The sequence below is a fragment of the Miscanthus floridulus genome, chromosome 17 (genome assembly GCF_019320115.1).
Source record: "Miscanthus floridulus cultivar M001 chromosome 17, ASM1932011v1, whole genome shotgun sequence".
NCBI classification, from domain to species: Eukaryota; Viridiplantae; Streptophyta; class Magnoliopsida; order Poales; family Poaceae; genus Miscanthus; species Miscanthus floridulus.
In genome coordinates, this window is record NC_089596.1 from 64,739,367 (window position 1) to 64,750,014 (window position 10,648).

Consider the following 10,648-nt stretch of genomic DNA (forward strand, 5'->3'; position numbering starts at 1 on the left):
GGTGCGTTGGGGCTGGCTTATGGGCTCCTAGTAGGAAGTAGCCTAGCTGAATTGATAGGGCCATTGAGGTGGGTGATGAATAGTAACGATTATTGAATTTTCATCATCGTGGAGATAATGTCTTCAAAATTTCAAATCCCCGTATGACATGGAGATGCGAGCAAATAAAATTAAGAAAAACTAGCCAAAACCCCCACGCGAAAGCAGATAATGTTAGTGTTGATACTGTAAGAGTGATAGGCGTGTATGGATTCATTGTGTTTGGATGTAGTCACGTAGAAGCATAAAAAATCTGGTATATGACCATTCTGCAATGGTTCTGAAAATGTAGAGGAAAATGAACCATGTATGTGCATATATTGCAACAAAATTGGTTTTTTTACACATAGGGGCTGCATGGCTTATTCGTTTGAACTTATCAGCCAACTTATCAGCTAGAATCTGCGTTATTTTTCTCTCACAACAAAACAACTTCAACAGACTTATCAGTCGGTTTTAATATCAGCCGAACAGGGCAGCAGGAGCTGTTGGTCTCGCGAACGGCAAACGTAGTTGGGAGGCAGAACATTAATGCTACATGTTAGCTGACGAAAACGCGGATGGCTCTGTCTTGTTCTCTTTGACTCAAGGACGATTGCCTGCCATGTAGCCAAATCAGGCAAAAAATACATATGAAAAAAATTTGAGGTTAAAAACAGCCTTATACTGACAAAATAGTTATGGACGATGTCATGGACAATTGTGCAAGGAAAATTTATTACCTTATAAGATGCGGGGCGCGTATTATATATCATGGAATAAAAGGGGTCTGTAGAAGGGAAACGAAGGCTTTGCAATCCTTACATGGATGGGATACAGAATGGATGAAACCTGAAGTAGAAAACGAAACATTAGAGAATAGATAATTAGAGACAGCTGCTGGTAGAGAAAAATAAGTACAATGGCTGCACTTGGCCAGGCTAAGCATAACTATTAGAGGAAATCTTCTTAGCCTATATGCAGGGAGCTGTTTAGTAGCATGAATCATAGGAAAAGGGGCAATTTAGACATTGCACAAAGCCTATGCAACTCTTACATGAGGATATGTTGACTACTACTGCCACGGATACGCATTCCTCATTCCAAAACAGAGCAGTACAATGCGAGCACATATGATCGGGCCTTGCCAAATAAAGAGGTAAGGATTCTGGATTTGAAAAGGCTACCAGACCACTGGTAGTTGGCAGTACCCATATACTTATTCCTAGTTGGTTAACGCAAAATAACTATTTCCAAGGGGAGCTGAGTTGGCCTTCTTTTGTAAACAAAAAAAAGAGAACAGTAAGCTGCTGTGGTTTGGTACGATTTTCTGATATTCTGGCACTTAATGGCAGTGCTCATTTAGCAGGGAGCGAAATAATATTGCATCGATGGTTTATTTTTGGGAAAATAACTAACCTGAAAACTATGAAACATTAATGCGAGTCAGAAATGAAGGAACTGGTGTGGTTGTTTTACCTTTATACTCAGAAGTTGAAAGGGGGCATATCCTTTTCGGTTTGTTTTAGGCAGCCATATAATTTTTTGCTGCCATTGCTAATTATGAGGAGCGAACGACATAGCCAAGGTCTTTGACAGGTAGAAAATGAAACACATTTGACTAATGCTATTCAGTTTCCCAAAGAACATCATTATCAGCTCCATGGAAGATCTGCAGCATGGTAATATACCCGCGAATAAATAAAACTGAGAAATACTAATCGTCATGTGACATGTCTACATTTTAAGGTGTAGGAAATCTAACATCCATAAGGCAATTGATAGTTCAGCTTCCATATGGAAAAACAGATCAGTTAGGATATTAGGAAGCACTTATAAATATCTAAATATGCAGAGATAGATAGACAGTGGATTCATGTCCGTACGTTGAGCAGGTGAAAGGCATTAAATGGAGATGCTTGTCATATAGCCAAGAATAGACGGTGCTGCAATCCATCCATGAGCCATCTCTTTTTTTCAGAGCTAACTATCACAACTCCTGCTATGTTGTCTCAACATAGTAAGTCCTAAACCCTGGTAAAGGAGGAGGGTTGTGATAGGCGTGGCGAGCCAACGTTAAATCTAGCCATTCTAATGGATGTTGTGTTGGATTTGCGGTCATACAAGAAGGGATCGAGTTCGGAACGATGATATACGTGATAGATTAGGGGTAGCACAAATTAAAGAAAAGCTTGTCCAACACCGGTTGAGATGGTTTGTAGATGTCCAACAGAGACCTCCAGAGGCACCAGTGTGTAGTGGAATCCTAAGCCAGGATAGTACCGTGAAGAGAGGCAGAGGAAGACCGAAGTTGGCTTGGGTAGAGGCAATAAAAAGAGACTTGAAAGGATGAAATATACCCAAAGACTTAGCCTTAGATATGAGTGCTTGGAAGACAGCTATTTACTTGCCTGAACCTTGATTGCTTCTGTTGGGTTTCAACTCTAGTCTACCCCAACTTGTTTGGGACTTAAAGGCTTTGTTGTTGTTGTTGTTTTTATTGTAACTATCACAACCATCTAATAGGTTAATTTGTTCACAAATTGATCATGTACATGCACTTCTTGAAAAACAAAAAGAACTTGAAGGGGATTTTTAAGAAATTAATAGTGGGTTCCCAGATCACTTAGTTATTGTAACTATATTAGCCTAGTGGTTGTGATACTACCATACAGGTTTGCAATAAAGGCTATTTGAATAGAAATAAGCCAGAAGGCATATTGAGTCCACAAAAGTATATTTTGAAGTGACGTTGTTGCGTGTACCTCGGTAGGCAATTCGTCGAAGGTTGCATGTGATTTTGATGGTGATGGTTTGGTGTTAATGTGTCGAAGAGGATGCCAGGAACTTTCTGTTGTGCTGCCAGAACGGAAATCATAAAATTGAGTTCAGAGACCTGATTTATGCAACACGTGCCTAAAAAATGAAGCAATAATCAGGCTAGTGAAATTGAGAATTTAGCAAGTACGTCAAGGGGTAACACTAACAAATGACATTTAATGTGCTAGGCTACTGCAAGGAGAAAACAGGAAACAAAAAAATTTATGGCAACATCGGGCGGAGGTTGAGCAAATTAGTATGTTGGTGTTTCCTGTAGGCTATACAGCGGTGACCATAAATGGCCCGTTCGCTGGTATGAAATTTAGCTGAAAAATATTGTTTCAGTTGAATTATTATGAGAGAAAAATACTGTTTCGGTTGAAAAAAGAAGTCGAACAAATCGAATATGGAGTAAGCCGAACAGGGCTGTGGGCTGGAAGCTAATGCAGAGAGAACTTCGATGGCTGGAAGCTAAAAGAAATTAGAACTCACATGGGTTAATCCAGTAGTTGTATCACTGCAATAGATGAGATGAGGAAACTGATATGACAGTCAAATTGATCAGCTGCGCTGAAGGCAAGGACTCAAAAACGCAATTGTTTTTGCTGTTCCTGTGTTTGTTTTTACAAGAACATCCTTTCCTGCAGGGAAAAAACACTCAAATGTTACGTTAGAGGTCCCAAAAAATTGGTGTAAGGGATTTAGCTGTTGTGGTTTGGCATGTATGGTGACCTTGAAGAATTACTGGCAGAGTAGCTTCCTGTAGCTGAATGTTCTAGACATTGATGAAGACCTCGTCGTCGATGGTTTTCAACTTGTAGGTGCCTGGTTGGAGTACTTCCGCGACGACGTATGGCCTTTCCTAGGGCGGGGAGAGCTTGTGACGGTCCTTGTTGCTCTGCACAAGGCGGAGAACCAGGTCCCCGACGTTGATGGTTCAGTCCCATACCTGTCGGTTGTGGTACCATCATAGCATCTACTGGTACTTGGCCGAACAGAGGAGGGCGATGTCACGAGCTCATCTAGCTGGTCCATGGCGTCTTGGTGGGATGCCTCAGCTCCCTGTTTGTCGTATGCACTGATTCTTAGCACTCCATAGTCGAGGTCGGTTGGGAGGACGGCCTCAGAACCATAGACCATGAAGAAAGGCGTGTAGCCGGTGGCCTTGCTGGGTGTTGTCCTCAGGCTCCAGAGCACTGCAGGGAGCTCGGCGACCCAGCGTGCGCCGAACTTGTTCAACCGGTTGAAAATCCTAGGCTTGAGGCCCTATGGGAGCATGCCGTTTGCGCGCTCGACCTGCCCATTTGTTCAGGGGTGCACGATGGTAGCCCAATTGACCCGGATGTGTTGTTCATCGTAGAATGAAATGAATTTCTTGTCGGTGAACTATGTGCCATTGTCCGTAATGATGGAGTTTGATACTCTAAAGCGATGGATGATGTCGAGGAAGAACAGCACAGCCTGCTCGGACTTGATTACAGAGATCGGTCGAGCTTCGATCCATTTTGTAAACTTGTCTATGGTGATAACTAAGCGGGTGTAGCCCCCTAGTGCCTTCTTGAGAGGCCCAACCAGATCGAGCCCCAGACGGCGAAGGGCCACGTGATGGGGATCATCTGGAGTGCATGGGCTAAGAGGTGAGTTTGCCGAGCGTAGTACTGGCACCCTTCATAGGTGCATACGATCTACTCGGCGTCGGCTACTACAGTGGACCAGTGGAAGCCCTGTAGGAATGCATTCCCAACCAAGGTTCTAGGCATGGCATGATGACCGCAGACCCCACCGTGGATATCGCTCAGCAGAAGCTTCCCCTATTCGATGGGGATATAGAGCTACAGGATCCCGGTGTGGCTCCATTTGTAGAGTTCACCTTCTACAAGAACGAAGGACTTGGCATGACGTGTGAGCCGTCGAGCTTCCATCTTGTCCATCGACATCATGTCAGGGAGGAGGTAGTTGAGGTAGAGTGTTCTCCAGTCATCCAGAGGGTCGGGCTCTGTCGCTGGATCCTCTTCAAGCTCTGTGACCTCAGGGCCGGGTGGAGCCGTCGGTTGGTCAGCCTCTGGGGCTAGATCAGATGGGCCATCGTCGGCCCGCTCTGACCCTTCATAGAGTACCGAGGGTTTGTGTTGGTTGCTGGTGAAGATGCCCGTTGGCACAGGCTCTCGACCGGATGCCCCTTTCGCAAGCACGTCGGCCGCCTCATTGAGGCACCTTGGGATGTGATTGAGTTTGAGGCTGTCTAACTTGTCCTCCAGCCGTTGGACTTCTTGGCAGTACGTAGCCATCTTGGCGTCATGGTAGCTTGACTCCTCCATGACTTGGTTGACGACCAACTGGGAGCCGCCCTGGATGTCGAGGTGTCGGATGCCCAACTCGATGGTGATGCGTAGGCCATTGATGAGCGCTTCATACTCAGCCAAGTTATTTGATGAGGGGAAATGGAGCCAAACCATGTACCTCATGCGGACCTCGAGGGGTGATACGAAGACCAGTCCCGCGCCGGCGCCCTTCTTCATCAGCGACCCATTGAAGTATATCATCTAGTACTCTTGATCGACGACCACCGGTGGTGTTTGGACCTCGGTCCATTCCGCGATGAAGTCAACCAACACCTAGGACTTGATCGCTGTTTGGGAGGCATACATGATGCCATGATCCATCAACTCGAGTGCCCACTTTACGGTTCTTCCTGTGGCGTCCTGGCTCTAGACGACCTCACCGAGGGGAACGACGTCACAACCATCATGGTGTGTGATTCGTAGTAGTGGCATAGCTTCCTCTTGGTGATGAGGACGACATACATGATCTTCTAGATTTGGGAGTAGCGGGTCTTGGAGTCGGATAGTACCTCACTGATGAAGTACATAGGGTGATGCACCTAGAGGGCATGCCCCTCTTCCTCTCGCTATACTACCAGGGCGGCGCTGACCACTTGCGTGGTGGCCACTATGTATAGCAAGAGGGATTCTCCATCGCCTGGAGAAACTAGGATCGGGGTCCTGGTCAGAAGCAGTTTGACCATGTCAAGTGCCTCCTAGGCCTCGGACGTCCACTCGAAGCGATCGGCTTTTTTCAAGAGTCGATAAAGGGGGAGACCTCGTTCACGAAGGCGCGAGATGAAGCGGCTGAGGGTGGCGAGGCACCCTATCATTCGCTGAACCCCTTTTATGTTCTGGATCAGGCCCATCCTCATGATGGCTAAAATCTTTTCTGGGTTGGCTTCGATGTCGCGCTTGAAGACGATGAAGCTGAGCAGCATACCCCTCGGGACCCTAAAAACACACTTTTCGGGATTGAGTTTGATGCCATTCGCCCAGAGTTTCACAAAGGTTTGCTCAAGATCAGCAACGAGGTGGTCAATCTGTTTGGACTTAACTACGATGTCGTCAACGTAGGCCTCAACGGTCTGCCCGATGAGGTCCTCGAAGCATCTGAGCATACAGCGCTGGTACATAGCCCCAGCGTTCTTCAGTCCAAATGACATTAAAACATAGCAGAATCATCTAAAGGGAGTGATAAAAGATGTCGTGAGCTGGTCAGACTCTTTTATCGTGATTTGATGGTAGCCGGAGTACGCATCAAGGAAGCAGAGGGTTTTGCACCCTGAGGTAGAGTGGACTATTTGGTCTATGCGTAGCAAATGAAATGGATCCTTTGGGCATGCTTTGTTGAGACCCATATAGTCAACACACATCCTCCATTTCCTGCTCTTCTTTCGTACAAGAACGAGATTAGTGAACCACTCTGGGTGGTATACTTCCTTGATGAATCTGGTAGCCGACAGTTTTGCTATCTCTTCACCAATGGCCCTGTGCTTCTCCTCGTCGAAGCGACGTAGACATTGCTTCACCGACTTGGAGCCTAGATGGATTTTCATGGTATGCTCAACGACCTCCCTCGGAATGCCTGGCATATCCAAGGGTTTCCACACAAAGATGTCTTTATTGTCGCGGAGGAAGTCGACGAACGTGCTTTCCTATTTAGAGGAAAGCGTGGTATCAATACATACCATTTTACCCTCAGAGCTACTAGGATCTATGAGGACCCCCTTGGAGCCCTCTGTTGATTCAAACGACCCAGTCAATTTCTTCGCGTCGAGCGCTTCTTTGGAGACCTCCTCCCTGAGAGCGGCGAGTTCCCCAGAGGCGATGATTGTCGTGGCGTGGCCACAACACTTGACCTCGCACTCGTAGGCACGCTGGAAGGAGGTGCCGATTATGATGACACCGTGGGGGGCCGATATCTTTAGCTTGAGGTATGTATAGTTGGGGATGGCCATGAACTTCACGTAGCATGGTCATCCTAGGATGGCGTGGAAGGTTTCGGGGAACCCAACCACCTCAAAGGTGAGAGTCTCAGTTTTGTAATTAAACTAATCCCCAAAGGTAACGGGCAGATCGATCTGCCCGAGTGGCATGGCCTGGTTCTCGAGCACAATGCCGTGGAAAGGCGCTCAGGTTGGGCGGAGGCGCGTTTGGTCGATGCCCATCACATCGAGCGTCTTGGCATACATGATGTTGAGGTCGCTGCCTCCGTCCATCAGTACTTTGGTGAGCCGCTTTGGGCTGACGATTGGGTCGACCACAAGCGAATATCTTCCCGGGTGTGGGACGGTATCCGGATGGTCGATCCGATCAAAGATTATGGCAAACTCCGACCACCAGAGGAAGGGAGGTGTGGCCGGTTGGGCTGTGTAGACTTGATGGCGTGCGGCCTTCTGACGACGTTTGGAGTCGTAGGCCGCTGATCCTTCGAAGATCATGAGGTAGCCATCTGGCGTTGAAAAGTCATCGTCCTTCTCCTCGGCATCATCCATAGTGGGGGTAGGTTCCTTCCCTTGCTCCCCTTTATTGGAGCCTCTGAACAAGAAGGCTACAGTCCTTGAGTAGATGCTTAATAGAAAAGGCGTGGTTCGAGCATGGCCCCTCGAGAATTTTGTTGAAGTGGTTCAGAGTGCCCTCCATGGGCTTCCGACCACCCTTGCTGTCAGTAGTGGCTCGCGTCATTGCTTCTTATTCTTCCTTTTGGCGGAACAATTGGAGGTGTCTTCGTCGGCACCCTCGTCCTGCCTTGCCTTGCCTTGCCCTCGAGGCGATTGAAGATCGCTTCGACCACCTCTTCTCCTGAGGTGTGGCTGGTGGCGATGGCAAGGAGTTCCTTAGTGGTTCACGGGCCCTTGCATCCTAGCTTATGAACCAAGGACTCGCAGGTCATCCCGGACAGGAAGGCTCCTATCACATCGGCGTCGGTGATATTAGAGAGCTCATTACACTGTTGGGAGAAAAGCACCGAATGTACTCATGGAGGGTCTCACCGGCCTTTTGATGGCAGTTCTTGAGGTCTCATGGGTTCCTAGGGCGCTTGTACGTGCCCTAGAAGTTTCCCACAATGATCTCCTTCAGATCCGTTCAACTCTGGATTGCGTTGGACGGCGGGTGTTCCAACCACGCTCGTGCCGAATCGGCCAAGAATAGTGGAAAGTTGCGGATAATGAAGTCATCATTATCTACGCCACCGGCTTGACAGGCAAGCCAATAGTCTTCAAGCCAAAGTCCAGGGTTTGTCTCCCTAGAGTATTTAGGAATATTGGTAGGTGGTCGATACCTTGGCAAGAATGCAGCGTTGAGGATGTGCCGACTGAAGGCCTGAGGCCCTAGCAGGCCGGGGCTCAGGCTCCGGTCCTCGCCACTATCGTAGCGTCCGCCGCGTTGAGGATGATAGCCACAACGGGCTCCTTCCCTTGGGTCGCTGTAGGCGCGTCTACAGGCGTCGATGGTGCTACGTGCGTCGTGGTTGTGGATGAGACGTTGATGTACCAGGATCGCAGCGCGCTGCCCGTGACCTTGTGGTGCTTGGTGGACTTGTCCCTAGCGGGGCGCACTGAGGGTGTACACTGGCTAGTGTCGAGCTCGCGTCGCTGAGACAATGAGCTCTCAGCCTATTGCGCTGCCACATGCTCAAGTAGCGTGCGAATTTCACGGTGGGCCCGACGATCCTCGGGCGTAGCGGCCTCTGGAAGGCCATGGAGCAAAGACGTTGCGGCGGTGATGTTCTGGCTTGCCTGAGCAAAGCGAGGAAGGGTTTCATCATTGGCGATAATCCTTCGGTTCATGTCACGGGCCACGGCGTGTGCACGCCCACCATCTCCACGGCACTTAATCTCTCAATCGACGTCCGTGTACTCCCGAACAAGCTATTCTCTGGCTTCGTCTATCTCCTGCTTTTGGGCTCTCAGCTGCTCCACCCCTATGTGAGGTGGGGCCATTGTCCCCCCTTTGATTCTGTTGCCAAGGTGTCCTACCAGGGTAGCCTCATCCGTGGAGACGCTTTCGATGTGTCCCTCGGGGTACCTGCCATGAAACATTCCCGGGAGGGGTGATGGCTCCCCCTGCTGGAGTCAGAGCTAGAGTTCGACCTTGGCCCCTCCGTGAGGAGGCTGTGGAGGGATTTTGTGATGCTTTCGATCATCCCCACGAACTCATTGTTCATGGGGGACAGGATCATGCGTTGTGCCAGAAGGTGACTAACAGTCGTCGCGGCATTGCAAAGACCGAATGGAAGCACCGTCGGGGCGCTCCGTGCGGAGTGTTCCAGAGAGAGGGTGAGACGGCGTGGGTCCTCCCTAGACGGCCGAGGTCAGAGGGAGACACCGAACTGGCGCTCAAGCCCCCCGTAGTTGAAGCCGACGGAGGGGAGAGATTGGATGGCGACGTGGGCCAATGCCAACTCTCCTCCAACTGTGACGATGAAGTCCAGGTCACCGAAATGCACATGTGTGCCTAGGACCCAGCTGATTGCATGGCTAGCCATCCGAGGCTTGATTTGGAATGCGCAAAGGCCTCTACCTAGCATGCCAACTGTTGGTGTTTCGAACAAGCACCGACTAGTAAATTTATAATTATTACGCGTTAGGCTCGGATGGTGTACTAAAGGACACAAGGTTTATACTGGTTCAGGCAGAATGTCCCTACGTCCAGTTTGCTGCAGCTCATGTTATTAGTACCGAAAAAGGTTCATAGTAGGGGGTACAAATGGTCAAAAGAGGGACATGTCCCAAGTCTCTAATGGAAAGGTCAAAAGGACGCCAAGAGCTCGGTTGCTGCTTGGCTGTGTGTTGTGTGTTAAAAAAATCGGCCCCTTTAGTGGGGTGCCCTGCCCTCCCTTTTATAGACCAAGGGGGGAGCAGGGGTTACAGATGGGAGAAAGAGAAAAAAAAAACCTAAGGTAGAGAAAGTCTTTCGAGGGTGCCGGGTCTTCCTTTTCCCTAGAGCCTGCCCTACAGACATGGCAGACCACGCCAGGGATAGCATGTTTCGCCGATTCTGATAGGGCCGGGCTTTGACTTTGTTTCAGCGAGTGGTCAAGTCTCATCCTCCCCCAGCGGATGGTGCGGTGTGTCAGGGCGCCGAGCCATGACTCTGCGGGGAGTAGACGGAGAAATGACTATACGCTCGTTACTGTAGATGATGTGAGTTCTTCCTTGGATTGTAGCGGTTGTCACATGCCTGTGTTAGTATCCATGCCCGAGGGCAGATGGTGGCGCCTACAACACTGTGGGACAAAAGTCGACGCCTACAACACTATTTGGGCACTGTTAGGTCGAAAAGGGCTTAAAGCGCCCATACCATCGTACCCTGATAGTACCTTCCTGCAGGCGTGCAGGGCATGGTCCTCGGTACTGCGGTTAACTCGAATGTCCTGTCGTACCCTGTGCTTGTCATCATGAGGGAGTAGGGTGCAATCGTCGGGCGAGACGGAGCCCGCCCTCAGCCGTCGGGCGAGGTGGAGCTAGCCCTCAGTCGTCGAG

The 10,648-nt window shown here is 49.2% G+C and overlaps 1 long non-coding RNA gene across 1 annotated transcript; it reads right to left on the reverse strand.

Moving 5' to 3' along the window:
• Positions 1 to 462: 462 nt before the first annotated feature.
• Positions 463 to 1,687, reverse strand: LOC136516369 (uncharacterized). Its single transcript, XR_010774008.1, has 3 exons — positions 1,498 to 1,687; positions 762 to 870; positions 463 to 638 (listed from the first exon to the last, which is right to left on the reverse strand). It is a non-coding gene; the product is annotated as an uncharacterized lncRNA (long non-coding RNA).
• Between the last annotated feature and the right edge of the window lie 8,961 nt (positions 1,688 to 10,648).